The sequence below is a fragment of the Ovis aries genome, chromosome 2 (assembly GCF_016772045.2).
Source record: "Ovis aries strain OAR_USU_Benz2616 breed Rambouillet chromosome 2, ARS-UI_Ramb_v3.0, whole genome shotgun sequence".
Taxonomy (NCBI): domain Eukaryota; kingdom Metazoa; phylum Chordata; class Mammalia; order Artiodactyla; family Bovidae; genus Ovis; species Ovis aries.
The window spans coordinates 4118688-4131613 of NC_056055.1; the positions used below are offsets into that span (position 1 = coordinate 4118688).

The 12926-nt window shown below is 47.6% G+C and overlaps 1 protein-coding gene across 1 annotated transcript in view; it reads left to right on the top strand.

Annotated features, from left to right (window-relative positions):
• The first annotated feature begins 5413 nt into the window (after positions 1-5413).
• The window catches only part of BRINP1 (BMP/retinoic acid inducible neural specific 1), a 200643-nt gene continuing 193130 nt past the window's right edge, over positions 5414-12926 (top strand). Inside the window, exon 1 of the mRNA XM_027964072.3 lies at positions 5414-5691. The gene's annotated coding sequence lies outside the window, so the exon portion shown is untranslated. The remainder of the gene's footprint in view (positions 5692-12926) is intronic.

The following is a 12926-nucleotide window of genomic DNA, read 5'->3' on the forward strand; positions in this document are numbered from 1 at the left end:
GGTTGTTGCTGTTGTTCAGTCACTCAGTCATGTCCGGCTCATTGCAGCCCCATGGACGGCAGCCTGCCAGGCTACTCTGTCTATAGGATTTCCTAGGCAAGAATACTGGAGTGAGTTGCCATTTCCTTCTCCAGGAGATCTTCCCAACCCAGGGATCAAAGCTGAGTTTCCTGCATTGGCTGGTGAATTCTTTACTGCTGGGCCACCAGGAAAGCCCAACTGAGAAAGTACAGAGGTGATAATTAGCTATGAATAAGATGGTAAAGAACACAGAGGCCAGGTGCTAGAAGGCTCCGAGTCCTGGGCAGAAAAGTTCTGGTTTTGATATTTTTATATTTTGGTATATAATTATACATCCTCCAGGCTCTGGATAAGTAGAATGCTGGCTAAAAGTTGTGTTTTAAGCATACTGTTCCAGCAATTTGGGGACAGGGTAAGGATGGAAATGGAAGGGCAAAGAAAGAGAGAAAATGAATTTTAATTTTTATTCAATTAGGGAGATATCCATAAAAATCTTGATGAAAGACATGGAAGGCTTGAATGTTGCTCATACATGCTAATCACTCAGTAAATATTAGTTTTTACTCATTCAACTTATTTTAAAACAAAATAAAAAGAATTCAGTGGTTTAGTCGCTAAATTGTGTCCGACTCTTGCAACCCCATGGACTGTAGCCCACCAGGCTCGGTCTGTGGGATTTTCCAGGCAAGAATACTGGAGTGAACTGCCATTTCCTTTCCCAGGGGATCTTCCTGACCCAGGAATCGAACCCAGGTCTCCTGCATTGCAGGCAGATTCTTTACTGACTGAGCTATGAGGGAAACCCATAAAAAAGAATTCAGTAAGTGCCAAATGTTGTATCTCGTAGAAGCAAATTTTTCCTCCTCTTTTCTCTTGTAGCATCTCCTGTAGACCTTGAATGTGCCAAAGCTACATTATGTGGTGCATTGTGATCATTTATGGAAAAGTTTGGCTTGTCTGTGGACTTCAGCCTCCTGTAAGATAGAGACCAGGGAAGCTATTTACTTCTGACTCTTTCGCATCACCTCACATTCCATAGGCACTTAACTAATGTGGATATTTTTCTGCCTTTGTTCGGTCTATTCTAAACCCAAAACATTCCAGATTAAGGAATTTTAACTCCTCTGAGATTTGATAGGAGTAGTAAACTCAGACTTTCAGTGCAGCAGCAGGTAGCTCAGATTCCTGCACTTTTCAGTCGTTTCTGACTCTGCGACCCCATGGACTGCAGCACACCAGGCTTCCCAGTCCTTCGCCGTCTCCTGGAGTTTACTCAAACTCGTGTCCATTGAGTTGGTGATGCCATTCAGCCATCTAATCCTCTGTTATCCCCTTCTCCTCTTGCCCTCAATCTTTCCCAGCATCAGGGACTTTTCCAGTTAAGTCAGCTCTTTGCATCAGGTGGCCAAAGTATTGGAGCTTCAGCATCAGTCCTTCCAATGAATATTCAAGCTGACTTCCTTCAGGATTGACTGGTTTGATCTCCTAGATATTTAAGGGACTCTCCAGCACCACAATTTGAAAGCATCAATTTTTCGGTGCTCAGCCTTCTTTATGGTCCAACTCTCACATCTGTACATGACTACTGGAAAAACCATAGCTTTGACTATATCAACTTTCATTGGCAAAGTGATATCTCTCCTTTTTAACATGTTGTCTAGGTTTGTCATAGTTTTTCTTCCAAGGAGAAAGCATCCTTTAATTTCTTCACAAATAGGGCCAACTCTTATCTTTATTTAAGGAGGAGAAAGTAAAACTTTCAGTTTAGCCCTGAACATTTATCTGTATTTCTTGTCTATTTGTGGGGGGAGACAGTTTGACCAGTTTTTTGTTTTTCTTGTTGACTTCTGTTTTCCAATATTTTAAGTTCATATATAAATGAAACAATCTATAAAATATAATAAGGTCAGGCTGGAGACCATAAAAGCCATCTACTCTATATGTCTTGAAGCCAGAGTCCAGGTGTAGACATCCATGAATGAGACTGGCAGAGAGGGATTCTATAAAATTCCATGCAAAATTTTATAGGCACTTAAAATATATATATTTTTCACAAGAGAGAGGATCCATAGAAATTGTGAGGTTCCCAAAGCGGTCCATGACTCTAAAAATATAATCCAATGCTTATCAAACTATCATGTTTTGAAGACTAAAAAAGTGCCATCCCATTGTCTCATTAAATGTCCTTGGGGAAAGGTCCCGTTCTAGTATCACCCAGGATCTACAGACAGGAAGTTCTTTCTTGAGTCTATCCTAATCCTTTGGCACCTCCCTCATCATACAAGTCCTTGGTAAATTCAGTGGGAATAGCAAACAGCTGCTCACCAACACCCACCCCAAAGAAAGAACAAGACATTTCTCACATATCTCAAGCTGCCTTAAATGTTCTTTCTTTGGCAAAGAAGAAAAAAAAAAAGAAATATATTTTTGGCCTCTAAACCTTTTCCCACCCGTGTGTATTTCTGCAGAAATGTTATCCATATGGTTCCGACTGCTTCCTCCGTAAGTCATTAAGAATGCTTTGCACTGAGAACTTTTCTGATGACCAAAGAGTCTTTGGAGACTTTAAAAAACGCCCCCTTTAGCCTTTCTTCATAGAAACAAAGCCTCTAGATAGAGCCAAATGCAAATGAACTAAGACCTAGAAAGGCTGAAGTTTTATTCAAAAGTCAGAAACCATGAGGCTTGAGTGAGTCTTAAATATGTCCATGCAAAGCCTTCATCTCCTCTTCCAGGTACAAGAGCTGATAAATACTCCATTGGCCCAGAGGATGCCATGGTCTCAGACATTTAAGTTGATATTTAGAGTTGAATTTGGGGACCCTATTAAATTCTAAGCTCTTTCAATCACCCTCAAGCTTCCCTATTATTCTCAGATGACACAGTAAAGATTTTAGAGTCAATTTGGGTGTGGAATTCCTGACTCCATCATCTACTATCTGTACCTTGGTATACTGTTACCTATCTCGTATCTCAAAACCTTTTTTAAATTGTGAAAGATAATATAGGGATGCCCCAAATGAAATGCCTGATGCATAGGAAAAGTTCAAACCTTCTCGTTCTCCTTTTTCTTTTTCTCTATAACAGTAAACAGAATCTGAAAGGGCTCTATGTTTCCTGAGGGAAATATTGACTGTGCTTGGGCAGGAGAGGATGATAGGAAAATGTTCCATAGTGTTAAGTCCCCTTTTCCTAAGTCATCTGGACCACAGCCCATCTTGGGAGTTTGATTAAGACAGAAAAATTAAAAGGAATTAGTTGGTACCTTGGTCCTTCTCTGAAGCTCCCTAACTAGGTGTTTCAGACTGATTTCAGAGCTGCATTCCCAGCAGGGCTGCTGTAGCCTAATATGACTTAAGGTGGGATATTTGAGCTGGGAGATCATGGAGAAGCAGAAAGAAAGAGAAGGAAAAAAAAAAAGAAAGAAAGAGGGGGTAGCAAGACCCCGGGGGTGGTGGTGGGGGAAGAGGAAAGGCAGAAGAGAACGGAAGCAGCAGCAAGCAATAAGAGAAATAGGAGATAGTGACCTGGGGCTGCATAGTGACATGCACGAGAGAAGCAGTGTGTGTTGTGAGTGTATTTCTTTGTGGTCAGAATCAAAGACAGGACTATTTCAGGAACCATGGCCCAGGATCTGAACCTGAGCCGAAAGCTAAGGGGAGGAGAGAATTGTCCAAGCGAAAATGGGAGACGTTTCTACTAGGAAGAAGCAGAAAATCCCTCCCTTGGTCAGTGGCCGGAGAGCTGTCCGTGGTGCTGACTGCCCGTCCTTTGGAGGAGAGAGGAGAAGGAAGGAGGAACTTTGAACTGGCTACTGGTCACTCTATCTCCTCCTTCTCTCCTCAGGCCTGCACTTCTCAGACACATGCTCATTCTCTTTTCATCTCTTTTCCCTTTCCACCTCGCCAATTAAATATTTTCTTCTCAAGTTCTCAATTCCTCACTCAAGAATGTACTTTCCATTTTGTTTCAAGACTCCTCTTCCTCTAATTAATTCACTAGCCTCTAGATCTTTTAGGTCTAATCATCACATCTGTCTCTTATCACCCTTTGGATAATAATAACATTAGTAACAATAGCAACTGTAGTTAAAGGTAGCATGCTTTGAGCACTCAGGATGTGCCAGAGAGTAGTCCAAATTTTCTTAGATGTATTAACTCATTTAAGTATTCCACCAACCATGTTAGTAGGTAGTTATATTTTCCTGTTATACAGTTGAGGAATTAAGACTTAAGAGGTAAGTGATTTGGCCAAGATCACATAGCTGTAGGATTCTGACTTGTCTAGAGCCAGCACTTTTACTGAATCTGGTTTCCTTTAAATTTCTTGTCAATTTTTTGTTATTGTTCCCTGCCCCTTCATCTGGTACCTTCATCGATGCCGACCCTTGCCTCGGCTTCCAGGGACTTCAGGAGCCCTCACTGCTGATTTGGGTTAAATTTTTAAAAAGGAAGCAAAGTAAGCAAGCACACAGAATATCCACTGTGTGAGAATTCAGATTGTGTTCTGGCCTTCGTCTCTACTTAAGGAAGAGGCCCCCGTGTCAGCAGCCCCAGCCGGCATCTCAGACTAAATGGGGAGTCTTTGGTTCTGTGTACCAATGCCTTCGCCTCCGTATCCTCGCCCCTTTCCTCTCTCTCTGGTATGGAGAGAACTTTGCGTCTCCTCAGCGTCTCTCTCCTACGTCCTGCCCACGTAGAGAAGCCCTCGCTTAATTCTGGGAGGTTACACGGGCCCGTGCCTACACATACAGAAAAACAAACAGCCTTAAGTACTCACAGAGAGGCACTAGATACAAACGGACCCGCACGGGCACCTCCCCAGACAAAACCACACTCGGATAGTTACGCACCGACACACAAGCACCCGCATACCCAGAAACACTCGGATGCTCGCGACGCGCACAGCTCCAGACACGCTGAAGAGCATCACGACGCGGGGGTCTGCGCATACACGCCACATGCAGTCCCTCCGGGTGCTCAGACTCGGAGGCGCGCCACCCTCGCCCCGGACCCACGCGACTCCCCGGCGGCTCTGGCTTCAGCCCACCCAGGCCGCCCCTCCCTCCGCGGGGGAGGCCTCCCTTCCTCCGTCCTCTCTCCGCTCCTCCTCCTCCGCCTAAAGATGCACGAAACACTCCTCGGAATAAACCCCGGCTCCTGGCTCCGCCCCGCCCGCCCCCCGGCAGCCGCTCCCCCATTCATTTTCGCCCGTCGCCGTAAGTCCCGCCCCCCGCGTAGCCCGGCCCCCGCTGCTCCCCGCCCGGAGACCGCGGCGCACTTGGACTTCCCTCTCCATTCGCTAGCCGCCTCGCGCCCGGGCCCCACGGCTGCGAACTGATCTGGCGCGGGGAGGGAGGGAGGAGGCACGCGCAGGCGAGCGAGCGGGCGAGAGAGGGAGCGAGCGAGCGAGCCACCGCCGGGGAGCCGGGAGGCAGAGGCAGTAGTGACCGCCTTCCGGAGCCGGGGTTCATGCCTGTCCTCGGGACCAGCGAAGGGGTCTTGACGGCTGAGTATGAGCCGGGCTGCTAGGAGCCAGGTACCCCCGCGCCTGCAGTCCCCGCGCCGTTCCCGGTATGCGAGCTGGACGCAGGGCTCTCCCAAGTTCCCTCCGAGCCGAATAAAAAGCGTCCGCCCGCAGCTCTCCGCCAAAGACGGACATTGACTCCAGGTAAGGCAGCGCCGGGCGCCGCGCCGGCAGCCCCGCTGCCCTTGGAGACCGCCCGGGACCGCATGCGGGGCGCCCCCGCCCGCCCGGCCCCTCCCCCTCCCTGCACCCTTCCGCGCTGCCCTCGGCCGCCCCGCCGCCTGCAAGTCCTCGCAGGTCCCCAGGAGGGAGGGGTGTCTCCGTATTCTGGGGCGCAGAGGGTTAAATGCGGGTCTCAGTAAGTGGCGTGTGTGTTCCTAGCGCGCTCCCGACGTGTGTACCATGGTGAGAACTTGATATGGTGCTAGTGTGTGTTTGCGTGTGCGGCGTCGTTTGCGTTCGATGCGTGTGTTTGTGATGTGTGTTTGTGTGTGTGTGTGTGTGTGTGTGTAGGGGAGGGGTGAAAAGAGGTCCTATAACCTACTTAAGGCCCGATGTGTGTGTGTGCATGTTTGTACGTGTGTGTTTGTATGTGCGCTCTTGTCTCTTTTTAATTAGGTCTCTCCGGCGCACAGGGAATCGGATCCTTGTTTTAGGATCACGTAGCCATCGGGAAACCCGCTGTGGACTCCCTCTGGGGCTCTGGGCTTGGGATTTGGCGAGGATTCTGGGAACCGGGATGGTACCTTATTCAGCCCAGTGCTGGCACCCTTGAAGGAAGATTTCTCCAAAGGATGGAGATCTGCTGCACTTGGACTCACGGTTTAATATGAAAGAGAAATGGCCAAACTGAGGCAATGAGACGCTGTCACTTTAAATCCCACACTGGGCAGATTCCAGGATTCTGGTGGGAATTTGGAGTCACTGGGTAGTGGGTGACGGAAGGAGAGAAGTCATCTGTGGGCTCATCTGGGGCTTGGCAAGTCCGGGTAGAGTCTACCCTGCCTCTCTCTGCTTGTAATCATAACAGCATTACAACCCCTCCTGCTTCTGGTGCTCTGGGGAGGATCTGGGCAAGTTTGCATGGATCCCCCTCAAGGGAGAGGAGAAAGGGCCCTCAGGGACTTGCTCATCCATCATAGCTACAGAGAATCACAGAGGAAATCTCATTTGGGGGCAGCTCTGGGAAACATGGTAGGAGATGGATGGGGCACTTTCCTAAGACAGATCCCTCATTCCCTTCCCCAGTCCAGGCCTGGGCAGTCCCAAGAGAATCTTTTCCTATACTGTGCCTCCGCATGGCTCTCCTGGGCTTAGGAGGGTACTGGGAGAAGGCAGAGAGGCAGTGTGTGTGTGTGTGTGTGTGTGTGTGTGTGTGTGTGTGTGTGTGTGTGTGTTCGCGCGTGCGCGCATCTGTGTGTGTCTGTGTTTCAGTACTGAGGGAGACCTACAATTTGGGAACTGGTTGTGGGTGGGGAACTTATGGTGGAATGTGGCGGTAATTGACTTAAAACTGCTGCTGATGTGCACCTCGCATCTCTTGCTCGGCTCCAACAAACTGCCAAGGGCACACGGGGGTGGGAAGAATCTCAGTAACGAAGACAGTCCCTCTTTCCTCTTTCCTCCGCCTCCTAGGAGGCGGCCCCGCTAAGTCCCTTGGCCTCCCTGGCCAGGTCCTGTTAGGCTTGGACTCCGGGGCCAGCCATTGATTTGATTCCCGGATGCCTCTTAAAGGCTTGCCCTACTCAGCAAAAAATGCTGAGTTTCACGGCTGTTAGCATGGCTTCCAGACTCCGGCAGCTGTTACTTTCCCAAGGTAAGAGGCAGCATTCAGCTCTTAGGCAGTGAGGCTCCAGAGGGCAAGCGCTGAGGTACTGGGCCTCAGCAGGAAGGGGCCCCTGTATAGGCCTTCTAGGGGGGAATGTAGAAATATACTTGTCTTAAATACTTGCACGTATTTATTTCTCTTCCGGGGAGAGATAAAAGCAAACGTGTTTGCAGGAACCTGCCCTGGCGGGTGGGGGGCGGTGCTACCTGCAGGCACTCACAGACACTCTCTTCTCTGGTCAGAGGCTGATGTCTCAGGCGGAAGCCTTCACACGGCCACAAGGAATCTGCTTTGGGAACCTTAGGTCAGAGCAGAGGTCCCCGGTTCACTTTGCCTGGGGTGTGTGAAGGCAAAAGATTCCCCATGTTAGGAATTGCTCTCATCTTATTTTTTTAAAAATACGTAGACAGTCAAAGCTGGAAGGAATATTAAGGAGCAGACAGCAGGAGTCTGTAGCCAGAGAGGACGTGAGAACTCCCCAACCGTCTCTAGTGAGTTGGTGGGATGCCCAGGTCTAGAGCCTGTGGTGCCTGACACCCAGGTCCATGTCTTTTCCTCTCATATCGCTCTCCACCCCTGCCCTGCCACCGCGCTCCCATCCAAGATAATCACTCGTCTTCCCTCATCAAACTTCTCCTTTCAGAGATGCATTTCAGAGCTGTTCCATCTGGAAACATGACCTGGAGAGAAAAGGTCCAATGCTTTAATCACAGTCCCCATTAGACAGACAGATAGACACACACACACACACACACACACACATGCAGAGAACATACATTCTTTCTCCAGTGCCTTCAGAGGCGCTTCAGGGACCGGTACTGACCGTGCCTAGTAGACAGAAGCCAGCAGGCATCTGGACTGTACCTGAGCTCTTTATTAAGAAATGCTTTGCTTTCCAGAGAGCCAAGTGTCCACCCATCTAGCAATGCAAATACTTCAGGCAAATTCGTTTCTTTACATTAATGAGACTTACCTCTATACAGTCATATGTATGGCCGTCATAGGAGCACACACATACATGTCGTCACCTAGACACGTGCAGATTCAGAAATCCTTTCTACTTGCTATATTTCCCAGAAGACAATTGCAACCTCCACACCAAATTGCATTCCCCTATGTGAAAGCATCACCCCCACGAAGACTGGGACTTATAGTCCCAGGGAAGGGGAAGTGTAAAGTCCTGTGAAAGATGTGCTCTTAAGAAGTCAGGATCAGGCCCACACAAAAGTGAGCTCCCGGACTCCTTGGTGCTTGGGTTCAGGGTGCAGGTGAGCATGGAGGGAGAAAACAGGGGTTTCGGGCCCATCTGCAGTACAGCCTTTCCACGCAGGCTTTTCTGGGGCTGGATGGCACTTTAGCTCCCAGAAGGGGGAGCTGTGACTCCATTTCAACCAAGAAGAAACAGCTCAGAGATTCCAAATCAGCTGTTGGGCCCCTGTTGAGTTTAGACAGCCCAGCTCAGGCTGCAGCGAATATATTTGAAATTGTACGGGCAAGGACCCGAGAAACACTGTCCCCTGGTCACTCCAAATAAGACATCTCCTTCTTAATGCTTACAAAAGTTTATGCTTTTGACTGGAAAGTCCTCCATTTCTCTGGAAAGATCTGTGCCTAAGGGGCCTTCGGTTGTGGGAAGAGGCGGTTTCCGATTTGCGTCCTCTCGCTTATCCCCCTCCCAGCTCCCTGGATGAGATCACCAGTACCTGCTGCCTGAGCAGGCCACCAGGGCTAGAAGCACCTGCTCTTCTTCCCTCCTCGCCTCCCCCCTGCTAAAACCTAAAGATTAACAAATTGTCCGCTAAACTCCAGGTACTCATACTGTAGACAAGACAGGGGTCATGTGAAGAGGACAGGTCTTCAAATGTCATTCTCCAAATAATTCCCCTCATTGTTCTTCATTCAAACCCCTTCTGCAAGGAATACCTCTGTCTTTCCTCCATCTCACAACATCAGCCTCACATTTAAAAAAATGCTACCTGTGTTTCAACATGCAGCTCAAATGACTTTTCCAGGAAGTCTTCCCCACAGCTTATTTTGCAGTTAATCTCTTTGTACCCTGTCCTTGCATATAATTTTGTCTGACACTCTGTTTTAGCTTGCGTCTCTCCTTGCCCTGTCTCCTAGCTCTTTGGGCCTGCATCTTGCTTTGCCCTCAGTACGGTCAAAGGTCTCAGGAGCATCTTTTGTCCCCAGAAACTGACACAGGGTAGTTGCTCTAGAAATGTTTGCTGTTACGTCTGAAGCCCAGACTCATCAGCAGCTGTAATTTCTCTCTCTCTTTCTCTTTCCGATAATTGTTTCATATTCACTCAAAGCAATGCAATAATGGCTTCAACATTACACCCCCTTTGCCAACGATGTAGGGACACCAGTAATGATACACGGGCCGGTAAACTTCTGTCCTTCTTAGAAATGAAAATTTCCCTGCTGTGTTCCAGGGTCTTTAGTTTTGTTCTTATTTAACCTTCCTTCTCACCCAGTGAGACAGATACAGCCCCTATTTTACAGAAGAGAGAAGTGCAAGGATGGAGAGGTCCCTTCACATAACCAATGGAGCTAGACTTTGAGCCTAAGACCTCCTTGCTCCAGCATCTCTGCCTTTCCCAGTGTACCACTGAGTTAATGGTAGCCATCGTGGATGGCTAACAGGATTGAGTTGTTCAGTAGATGCCAGGAAGAGTTGGGGGGCATATCATTAACTCTTTGAAATTGATGTTTCATGATGTATTCATCAAGGAATCTCAGTGTTTTAATATTTCACTGTAACCAAATTGTTCTCATTATTCAAGAATCAAGAATCCGTTTTGTAATAACCGCAACACGTGGCCACTCAGCCTCATTTCTAGTACTTCTAGCAATAGTGACTTCTTTGTCACACAAACCAGCCTGTGTTGTCCAGGGAGAGCTTTGTTGAATTGTTTCCTCATCTTGACACTAGATCTGTCTTCTGTCCATGGGTCTCTAAGACCGTGCAATACAAGTGTAATTCGCTTCCAGTCTTATAACCGCAAGTATTCCCTTTCAGACTGGATGGGCTTGTTTTCACAGCCCTGTCTCCTGTAATATCCATTCAGGCCTCTCACCAAGCTGGATGTTGGCCTAGACATTGTCTAGTTTATCTTACTTACAGGGTAAGCCACAGAAAGGAGAGGTGGAATTGAGTGAGGATTAAAAGGAACATTCTTTCATGTACTGATTTGAGTAGTATTTGTCGGCTGCCTACTATTCTTCAAGCCTTGCTGTAGACCCATGCCGCCGCATAGGACTTTCTGTGACCCTGGATAGGCTGTCCACGCTGTCAGTAAGGTGGCCTGTAACCGCATGGGACTGCTGAGCCCTTGGAACATCGGTGGTGTAACTGATAAATGGGTTTTTAATCTTACTTGAGTTTTATTCGTGTTTAAAATCTAAACAGTTGCATGAGGATAGTGGCTACTGTATTGAATAGCTCAGATCTAGACGGGAGAAATGTAGCTCAACATGGTCCTGTTCTCATGAAGCTGATGCTCTAGTGGGGAGAGCTTGCTAACAGATGAGTAAATACATGGGCTAGCAGAATAATTTCATATAATAGTAAATATCATGCAAATAAAAATGGGGGCTAATAGGCTAGAAAGAAATGTAGGTCACAGAACTTTAGGGTCATCAGGAAAAGACCCTCTGGAGAGGGTGATATTAGAACTGAGATTTAAATGAAAGGACCCAACCACATGATTACGTGGGGACATTCTATCGAAGGCAGAGAACAATGATGGTGTCACTAGGTAGGGTCAGCCTCAGGAAATCTAAGGGATGGTGGGACTGAAGCTTTTGCCTGAGAAAGAGAGCATCATAAGATGAGAATAAGGTAGGGAGAGGCCAGATCACAAAGGCCTCATACAGGGTGAGGGGTAAGAAATGTAGACCTCTCCCCTTTGAAATCTCCCTGCCTAGGAAGTAAGTAGTCTGTGGACTGCACTGAGGAGAGTTTGGAGATTGACAGAAGCTCATCGTTACGTATTCTCTGTGGGTTTTCATCATGTCCATTTTTAATCAGTCATTTCAGTGAATGCTTCTAATCTTAATTCCTAGTCTTGCTCTGAGTGCTGTGAACTCTGGAAACATCCAAATCTAAAGGGAGGAGGGGAGGACCTGAAGAGGGGAAAAATAGCTAGAAAAGGAGGAGGGGGATGAATACCTGGGGAGAAGGTAATTGAAATGAAGTCTGATGAAAAAGGATGAAAGCTGGAATCTGTTAGGATCAGCAAATATTTACTGCATCTCTTGTCTGGGAAAGGCCTTGAACAAAATGGCTTAGGGGGTATGGTGATGAAATCTGCCAGGATTAGATGGGATCTGCAAATCCATAAATGATTGTCTTTCATGGGGGACTGATCATAGTCATTTCAGAAGTTCTGGGAGACTTTGTGGAAAGGGAAGATTCAAGGAAGACACAGAAGTGGTGATGGTGGGAGGGAGGAGGCTGTGACTATAAGGTGGTGGAGATCAGAGACAATATCTTTTTGTTTTATGTCTTCATTAACTCCGAGTCTCATATACTAAGACCACAGGGACTCAGGGTACCTGATTCTAGTCCTAGCTCGTACCACCCTGTATTTGGACTACGTTGAGAACGCATCTGCCCTTCTCTGACCTTGCCTTCTGCAAACTGAGAAGGACCATACAGTGGCCTGCTTTACAGAAGGGATTTGCTCAGCTTTGTGGAAATGGTGCATGACAAAATTCTTGCAAAAGCAGAGAGAGAGACCCATCCATGATAGTCACGCTTCATCATAAGGTACAGATGTCTTCTCAAAAGCAAATCAAGACGAAGTCATGACTCAGGGCACAGATTGTGACTCAACATAGGGTTGCTGAGTGGGATAGCTCTGCCTTTCTTGTAACGCTTAATATCGGAGTGATTAAGTGGTAGCATGAAACCCACTGTCCTCTTGGAACATGGTAGCCTAGAAAGGCTGCCTAGAAATCCATAGACAGTCCTTGCTACTGAGGGGGCAGAGAAGACAATTAAGAAGATAATGAGGCTGAGGAAAAGTGAAATTAATTTCTCTTTTGCATGTGAGGGTGAAGGGATCTTTATTTCTCAAAGGAACTATCTTTTGGAGACTGCAGGTGGCCTGAAGGAGAACATACTGGAAAAGACAGGGTGTGAGAAAGTCAAGAGTGGTAAACCGCCCAGCCTGTCTGCTGCCCACAGGCAGACACCCGTAGGAAAGAAGGCCTGTGGTGGACACAAAAGGCATCATTCTGAACAAATCTTGTTCTCAGTTTGTGGAGATTTTCTCACGGGGTGCAGAGCTGTATACAACAATGTCAGGGCCATCTTGGGAACCGCTAAGAGACTGCATGCCCCCCAAGGGTGAGGAGGTGGATGCATAAGGCAATTAACAAAAGCAAGACGCAATCATGTTTGCAGTTCCCCAACTGCAAAGGTCGGAGCAGCGGGGCTCCCAGTAAATGGCCCATCTGAACAGCTAGAACCCTTTGTAAGGGTTAACCCAATGCTGGCCCAGAGGGGTTTCTGAGATATAATTTATCTAGCCTTTCAGAG